The sequence below is a fragment of the Prionailurus bengalensis genome, chromosome X (genome assembly GCF_016509475.1).
Source record: "Prionailurus bengalensis isolate Pbe53 chromosome X, Fcat_Pben_1.1_paternal_pri, whole genome shotgun sequence".
Classification (NCBI taxonomy): Eukaryota; Metazoa; Chordata; class Mammalia; order Carnivora; family Felidae; genus Prionailurus; species Prionailurus bengalensis.
The window spans coordinates 100141291-100149620 of NC_057361.1; the positions used below are offsets into that span (position 1 = coordinate 100141291).

At 36.3% G+C, this 8330-nt stretch overlaps 1 pseudogene; it reads right to left on the reverse strand.

The window, feature by feature from the left end:
• Positions 1 to 7772: 7772 nt before the first annotated feature.
• On the reverse strand, positions 7773 to 8071 carry LOC122477253 (annotated as a pseudogene).
• Between the last annotated feature and the right edge of the window lie 259 nt (positions 8072 to 8330).

Consider the following 8330-nt stretch of genomic DNA (forward strand, 5'->3'; position numbering starts at 1 on the left):
GTTAAATTTTAACAAGGATATTCAATACCTTTCACCTAAAAGAGTAATGCCTCTGATGGGAATTTTAAGAATCTTGGCAAATCTGTGATGGACAGGTTTTTATGCGGGGATGGGAGAAAGCAAGGTTTTTAGGTCATTGCTATTCACTCTTTCTTTGCAACACGACTCACCTTGACTCTTTGTTCCTCCTCTGTAACTTCTACCTCTGCTGAGTCAAGAATTTTGGTCAGAATTGTCAGTACACTGTGGTGGATGGTTTGGTTTGAAATGATTTGAAGTGATCCTACTTATTTGAAGCCCATGTGGTTTACTTCCAGACAGATGCTCACTATGACTCTCCCATGCTGGAGCACATTAGGCCACAGATCTCTACTGTGCAGGTGTAGCTGATTTTGGACAAACTGTTCCTTTGCTTGTTGTTGTTCTGTGATTGGTGGACCAAGGCCAGTGAGATGAAAGGTGAGGGTTAAATAGTGCACAGAAGCCCACATTTGAAAAAGCTGGGGCCAAGCCAGAGGGTGTCTGATTCATATGGAAACTTGCCCCAAGGGGCCCTTATGTCAAAATCTGTCAACCAGCAGCTTTTGCAGAGTTGTGAGACCCTGAGGTTGGTGTCTTTCTAGGCATTTTCTTGTCAGAGCCGTCATTCCAGAAAATTATAGAGTGTGGATTGAAACTAAGATTATAGGTTTAAACAGCCCTTGCCTCTCTGCAACTAGGGACAGCCTAAGCAATGCCCAGAAGATAAATTTGGTCTCAGTCATTATGAAAATTGAAAGTAATGCTTTACAATTAAGAGTTTGAAAACAGCCTTTAATTTAGCTTCCATAAAACATTGATGGGGTGGGAGGGTGTGATGGCTGAGGGCTCAAGGGGCCCGTATTAAAGAAGAGTAGAAGCTTTTAAAGCTTTGTTACTAGTTTCAACGTGGTTCAAGGGTCTTGGCAATCTCAGGGCATTGAGATTGTTTGGTTGTTTCAGGTCCTGTGAAAAGGAGTATTCAACATCTTTGTAGTCAGAATCATGACAATTACTAGAAAGGCAAAATGAATGCAAGTATTCTTGATAGGTTAGGTGGACTCTAAATAAATGGACCTTAGAAATAAAGAAGTAAAAGAGACCAAGTTTAAGAAATAGGGATATTTTGGAAGGACTGAGGAAATTTAAAATAAAGATAGAAACCTGTGTCATCCTGAAATGTAAAAAGAAAGGAACAGTTAACATAGAGTGCAGATGGGACCAAATTGGAAAAGAAAAAGCACAACACAACAAAACAAAACATTGGAAGATGTCCTATAACTCCCCACTCAGAGGGAGAATTGTAGCCTAACCAGAAATAGTCGAAATCCTGGACCTCATAATCTCTCCCTACTTTGAAAGAGCCAGGGCTAAAACGGAACTTAACCAGACTCTATGATGTAGAGACCATCCATCTGAAGATGTACTTGTCTGAGTCTGGCCATCAGTGGAGAAGTTTCACCAAAGAGAGGAAGCAGAGTCAAAGTTCCTTAGAGAGCATGTGTGTGTGTGTGTGTGTGTTTGGGATAGAAGAAGGAAGAAAGTTAGAAGCATCTAATATCCCATCAAACTGAGATTTTTATTTATTTTGAGAGAGAGCAAGAGAGCGAGCAAGCATGAGAGGGGGAGGGACAGAGAAAGAGGGAGAGAGAATCCCAAACAGGCTCTGGGCTGTCAGCATGGAGCCCAATGTGGGGCTTAATCTCACCAACTGTGAGATGATGACCTGAGCTGAAATCAAGAGTTGGATGCTTAAGTGACTGAGCCACCCAGGTGCCCCATAGGGGTACGCTTTATGGGACTTTGGCCTCCCCTCTTCTTCTCTTCCTTCTCATTACACTCCCACATGATAACTAAAGTTAATAGCCTGATGTATATCATTCTATACATTCTCTATATTTACTTCATCTGATTCAGACACAGAGGTTTTGTTTGGTCAATATTTTATACAATTAGTTATCATGTTAGACACTTTTCTTTATCTTTTATTTATTAATATCTAGTGGATTTGGTGAGATTTCCACAATTCTTTTAATGGCAGTAAAATAGCTTATAATATGAATGTATCAGACATTATTCAATCATTTCCATATTAATGGGCATTCATTGTATTTCCAATTCTTTTTTGCCATCGCCATTCCTGTTGCAGTTACTATTCTTGTATTAGTTCAAACCATGAGAAATTATTATTTTCGTAGACCAAAATAGCCAACTATCAAAAACAAAATTATGATACTATCTTGTGATAAATAAATTGGCAATAGCGTTCAGGTTTGAGAATGTGGAAAATAAAATCACTTTTGGGTTCAAACGGAAAGTCTCCTAGAATACAGAGAAAAGAAGCAAGGAGGTAAAAATAATGAGAAAATCAATAATAAATATAATGGACCAGTGAATGGAGAACCAATATGTGGCCAGTGTATGTATCTCAGCAGACAAGAATAAATGCAATAGAAGCAATAATAGAAGAAAACATTTCTTAAGTGAAGAAATGGCTGAATCTGCAGATCAAAATGTGTCACTAGGTACCAGTTGAATTTACAAGATGTGACTGACACCTAAATAATCCTGGTGAATGTACTGGATTTTGAGAATAAAAAAAAATTCAAGCACCCAGTCAAAAAAGAGAAACAATGAAAAACTGAAAATAAACAAGTCACCTCAAAATTAAATAAGTTTTTGGCATTTTGGTATAATAAATATTAAATGCAATAAGACAGTAGAGCAGCATTTACCTATTTGATAGAACAATATTTTGACCAAGGTGTTCTCTACCCTGACAATGCAACAAAAAGATACCTTCAGAAATATTCTACTCATGTAGAATATGTGGACAATGAGTGAGGTGACTCAAAATAGGTACTCAGAGTCACCAGAAAACAATTTGAAAAAACAAAGATCTTAAGAAAATAGACTTTAGTATAAATTGATTGATGCATGCATTGAATTCATTTAAACTTAGAATTACTTAAATGATGTTATAGATGAGGTTATAAAAAATGCAGATATTAATAATCCTTGAAAGAGTAGGTAACATTGTTTCAAATATTGAAAATACAGAGTTTTGTCTAAAATATACAATGCCAAAATCACCTGGGAGATCAGGATGGGGAAGGAAAGTTTCAAGGATATCCATAGATTCATGTATTTTAAATTTAAGGGTAACCACATGCAGAACTAAAAGCAGAAAGTATACTTTCCAAATTACTAAAGCAAAAAAAAGTCAAAGATCATCCATATTAAAAAAAATAAGTAGGAACAAATAATAATTCAAACACAACAACAGAAGTAAGACCAAGAAATGCCAATAAATGTGTGAGTTAAACATTTCTATTATAGAACAGACATTCACAGCCTGAACTAGGAAACAAAATACACCTGTACTTCCTGTGGCTTATAAAAGACATGTGTAAAAGTAACTCTTAAAGGTGAAAAGTAAAAGGATGACATATATCAGCAAATGCAAGCACAAAGAAAGCATATTAATAGACAAAGTGGAATCTCAAGCAAACTCATTCATAAGATAAGGCCGTTTATTTATTATTAGTTTAGCCTTGCTCTAATAGTGTAGTCATTAGCTACAGGTGGCTGTTTGATTTTAAATCTATTTATTTATCTATATATCTCCATTATTTATTTGTTTATTTTTAATGTTTGTTTGAGAGAGAGTGTGTGCACAAGCAGGGGAGGGGCAGAGAGGGAGAGAGGGAGAAGGAGAGGGAGAGGGAGAGGGAGAAGGAGAGAGAGAGAGACAGAGAGAGAGAGAGAGAATATCCCAAGCAGGCTCTATACCGGCCAGTGCAGAGCCTGACATGAGGCTCGATCCCACGATCTGAGCCAAAATCAAGAATCAGAAGCTTAACCAATGGAGCCACCCAGGCACCCCTGCCTTTAAGTTTAATCTAATTTAAATAAAATTGAACTTAAAACTTCTATTCCTCAGTAATAATAGCCACATTTCAAGTGTTTAGTAGCCACATCTGCTCAAGTGTTCAACAGCCAGCATATTGGACATCACTGATCTAGAACATGTCCATCATCTCTGTTAAATAAACAGTACTGATAAGGGATTAAAAAAAGGAAGCATAATAAAAGTATAATATTTATAAACCTTTATGCACAAAATAAGATCCATTTAAAAATGATAATTGAATACTGCCAGATACAAGGAGAAACTAACAGTATGCCAATGGGAAAAGAGGAATTTAACATGTAAAAACACAATGTATGAAGCATTATAGAAGATCTGACTATTTAAAAAAATGTTTTTAACGTTTTTTTATTTTTGAGAGACAGAGGCAGAGCATGAGCCGGGGAGGGGCAGAGAGAGAGGGACACAGAGAATCCAAAGCAGGCTCCAGGCTTTGAGCTGTCAGCACAGAGCCTGACGCAGGGCTCAAACCCATGAACCGTTTGATCATGACCTGAACTGAAGTCAGACACTTAACTGACTGAGCCACCCAGGCACCCTGCAGACCTGATTATTTCAATTAGTAAAGTTAAAGTAATCAATTCAAATAAAATTCTTTATCTGAAATAACTATATCTTCTTTTGTGTACCCATGGAACATTAAGGAAATGTAATCATATTGGCCATGATGTAAAGCCCAGTTTTTTTTTCTTGGTAAAGCCCATTTCTAAAAAGCATACGTAGCACACATTCAGTAATATTTGCAATTAATAATAGACATACAAATGGAAGCCTTACTTATTTCCACATACTTAGGAAATGTAAAACTTCCTTTAATAATCCTTGGGTTGAGGAGGAAAAGCAAAAGCCACAGTTCACAATACTTGAAAAAATAACCACAAGAATATATTGTGCCTTAATCTAAGAGTTATAGCTGAGCTTTAGTCAGAGGAAAATTCATAGCTTTACAAAGTTTCTTTTAGTAAATGTTCAGGTTCCAAAGCTACAACAACATAAATGTAAGGAAAACATGAGGAAACAATAAGATTAGGAGCAGATATTAATGAACTAGAAACAGGAAACCAGTGAATTCAACTAATCCCTAAATACTTTTTCTTAAAAAAAGGGGGGGGGGAGTTGGTGTAGGGGACCAAATTCTAGCCTAATAAAAGTAAGAAAGGAGGAAAATCCATAAAATCAAAAATGAGAAAGGGACTATAACCATAAATATTAAGGAGATTTTCAGAGTTATACAGAAGTCATGTGTAACTCTATGCTTTTACTTGAAGATCTCACTGACATAAATAATTTTCTGAAAACATAAATTATTAAAATTGTTCAAGAAGTAGAAAGCTTTATGGGTGCCTGGGTGGTTCAGTTGGTTAATCATCCAACTTTGGCTCAGGTCATGATCTCATAGTTTGTGACATGAGACAGCACAGAGCCTGCTTCCGATCCTCTGTCTCCCACTCTCTGCTCAGCCCTGCTCATGCTTATGCTTACGCTCACGTTCTCTCTCTCAAAAATAAATAAACATTAAAAGAAAAAAGAAATAAACTCTTAAAAAAAAGGAAGTAGAAAGCTTTATAGATGAGATAGAGATAGTACCCATGGGTATAACTTTACAGATAGAATGTGTCCTAATTTTTTATTTTTATCTTACACATTAATTTTTAAACACTAAATTCATATTGATTTATTTTTGTGCATAAAAACATAATATAAAATTTCAATCTTAACGATTTCCAAGGGTATAGTTTAGTACTGTTAAGTACATTTACATTGTATGCAACTACTTGCCAGCACTTTTTTACCTTTCACAATTGAAACTCTCAATTGTGAAACTTTCACAATTGAAACCCTGAGACAATAACTCCCCTCCCTATACCTCTCCTGTGCCTTCATAATCCACCATCTTACTTTATGATGCTATGAATTTGACTGCTTCAGATACTTTATTTAGGTGGAATCATGCATTATTTGTCTTTTGGTGATGGGCTTCACTTTGCATAATATTCTCCAGATTTATCCATGTTGCATCATGTGGTATGATTTCTTTCCTTTCTAAGGCTGAATTATATTCCATTGTTTGTAGTACATACCACATTTTATTTATCTGTTCATTCACCAATGGATGCTTGGGTGGTTTCTTAAATTTTTTGAAATATTTACAAAAATAATATTTTATAATATGTACTGCTCTACATTTTGCTTTTTGATATTAAATATGTAGAATAATTTTTTAAATTTAAAATTTTATTTTAGAGAGTGCGAGCACAGGAGAGGCAGAGGGAGAAGGAAATTTTTTTTAATTTTTATTAAAAAATTTTTTAATGTTTATTTGTTTGGGGGGGCAGAGCATGAGTGGGGGAGGGGAAGAAAGACAGGAGAGAGAGAATCCCAGGCAGGCTCCATGCTGTCAGCATGGAGCCCAATGTGGGGCTCAAACTCATGAAACCATGAGATCATGACCTGAGCCTGTATCAAGAGTCAGACACTTAACTGAGCTACCCAGGAGCCCCTGTAGGAGAAAAATTTACTTCATCAGGACTGTATATATTATCAATAATTAAAGATTTGCAAAATATATATGTGTCATTGTCAATGTGGACATTTCAGGACACTGGCAATCAAGAAGAGCTTGGTTCAGGACTCCTGTGTGGCTTAGTTGGTTGACTGTCCTACTCTTGATTTCAGCTCAGGTCATGATCTTGGGGCCATGAGTTCAAGCCCCATGTCAGGCTCTGTGCTGGGCATGAAGCCTGCTTAGAATTCTCTCTCTCCGTCTCTCTCTGCCCCTCCACTGCTCATGCATGGGTGCACCTGCTCTCTCTTAAAATAAATAAATAAAAATAAAAAAAAAAAGAAGATCATGTTTCAACCAAGTGGACAGTCCTGGGTACTCAGCATTCTTAATAAGGATTTTCCCAGTTTGTGATGTGGGTTGAATTTGTATAGGTAGTAATTAGGATCATGATGGAAAGGAGACTCTTTTCATCCATTGCTTAATAAGACGTACTTCATTTGGGAGCATTGTGAAGTGGAAAGAACCGAATTCAAACCACATCTCAGCCGCTTGGTTTATATATATAGTGGGAAGATACCTTCGTTCCCCAAGCATTAATTTTTTCATATTAAAAAAAGTGGGGCAGAACCTACTCAATTCACTTTTTCGGCTTTGTGAGGTGGAGTCTGTGAACATATGTTAAAAAGTATATTTGGTAAATAGTAAATTTCTCTTACAGTAAGTTATCCAGTAGATATTTCCCCCCAAATATAATGTGCCTCTTTCTCAACAAAGTATTTATTGAGCTAGAATATACATACAGTGAAGTACACATATTTAACTTTTGCAGTGTGATGCATTTGGACCTGCTCATTTACCTATGAAATCTGGATACTGAATGCTTCCATAAACCCACAGAATTTCCTTGTGCCTCTTTGCAGTTCATCTCTTCCTTTACCTCTGCCTTGTGGTAACCATCGGATTACTTTTTATCATTGTAGGTTAGTTTGCTTTTTTTTTGAGTTTTAAATAAATGTAATCTGGTATATTCTCAATTTTGTCAAGCTCCTTTTACTCCACATAATCTTGAGATTTGTTCATGTTGTGTGTATGAGTACTTATTTCTTTGTATTACTGAGTATTCTTTCATTATATGGCTGTGAAACATTTTGTTTATCCATTCACCTGTTGATACACCTTTGGGATGTTTCTAGCTTTTTTTTTTTTTTACTTTTTTTTTCGTTTTTATTATGCACTACATCAATACACTGAATAACCTTCTAGAAGGGGTAGATGAGCATTACTGAGTTATTTTTCATTAGCCAGGAAAATACTTCCTTAATCGATATTCTCCAAACACTTTGACCCGTAGTAACAATTAAGTCCAGAGACACACACCTCTTTCCATCAAACTCCAGTGATATGAATAATGGACAACCCTCTTTTCTTTGCCCCCATTAGTGAACCTATGGATGTGTGCAGTGGCGTTACTGGGGATGATCAAGCACGTGGCCATGATGCTGATCCCGGGCAGAATCTCGAACCTCATCGCACCACAATTGCTAAGGCCAGACCCTTCCTTCTTGGTCCCCTTCAGGTAGGGATGTTTGTAGTTTTGAGGTATTCTGGATAAGGGTGTTAGGATCATTCATGCACAAGTCTTTGGATATAAGTTTTCAGTCTTCTTGGGTAAATACCCGGGAGTGGAGTAGATGGGTCATATGGTAGACATTTAATATTTTGTGAAACTTCTAAACTATGTTCCAAAGCATTTGTAGTATATATATTTCCACTAGCAATGTATTTGAGTTTCAGTTGTTCCACATCTTCTTAATTTTAATGTTGCTGTTCTTTTTATCTTTAGACATTACAGTGGATATTCAGTGTTCTCATTGT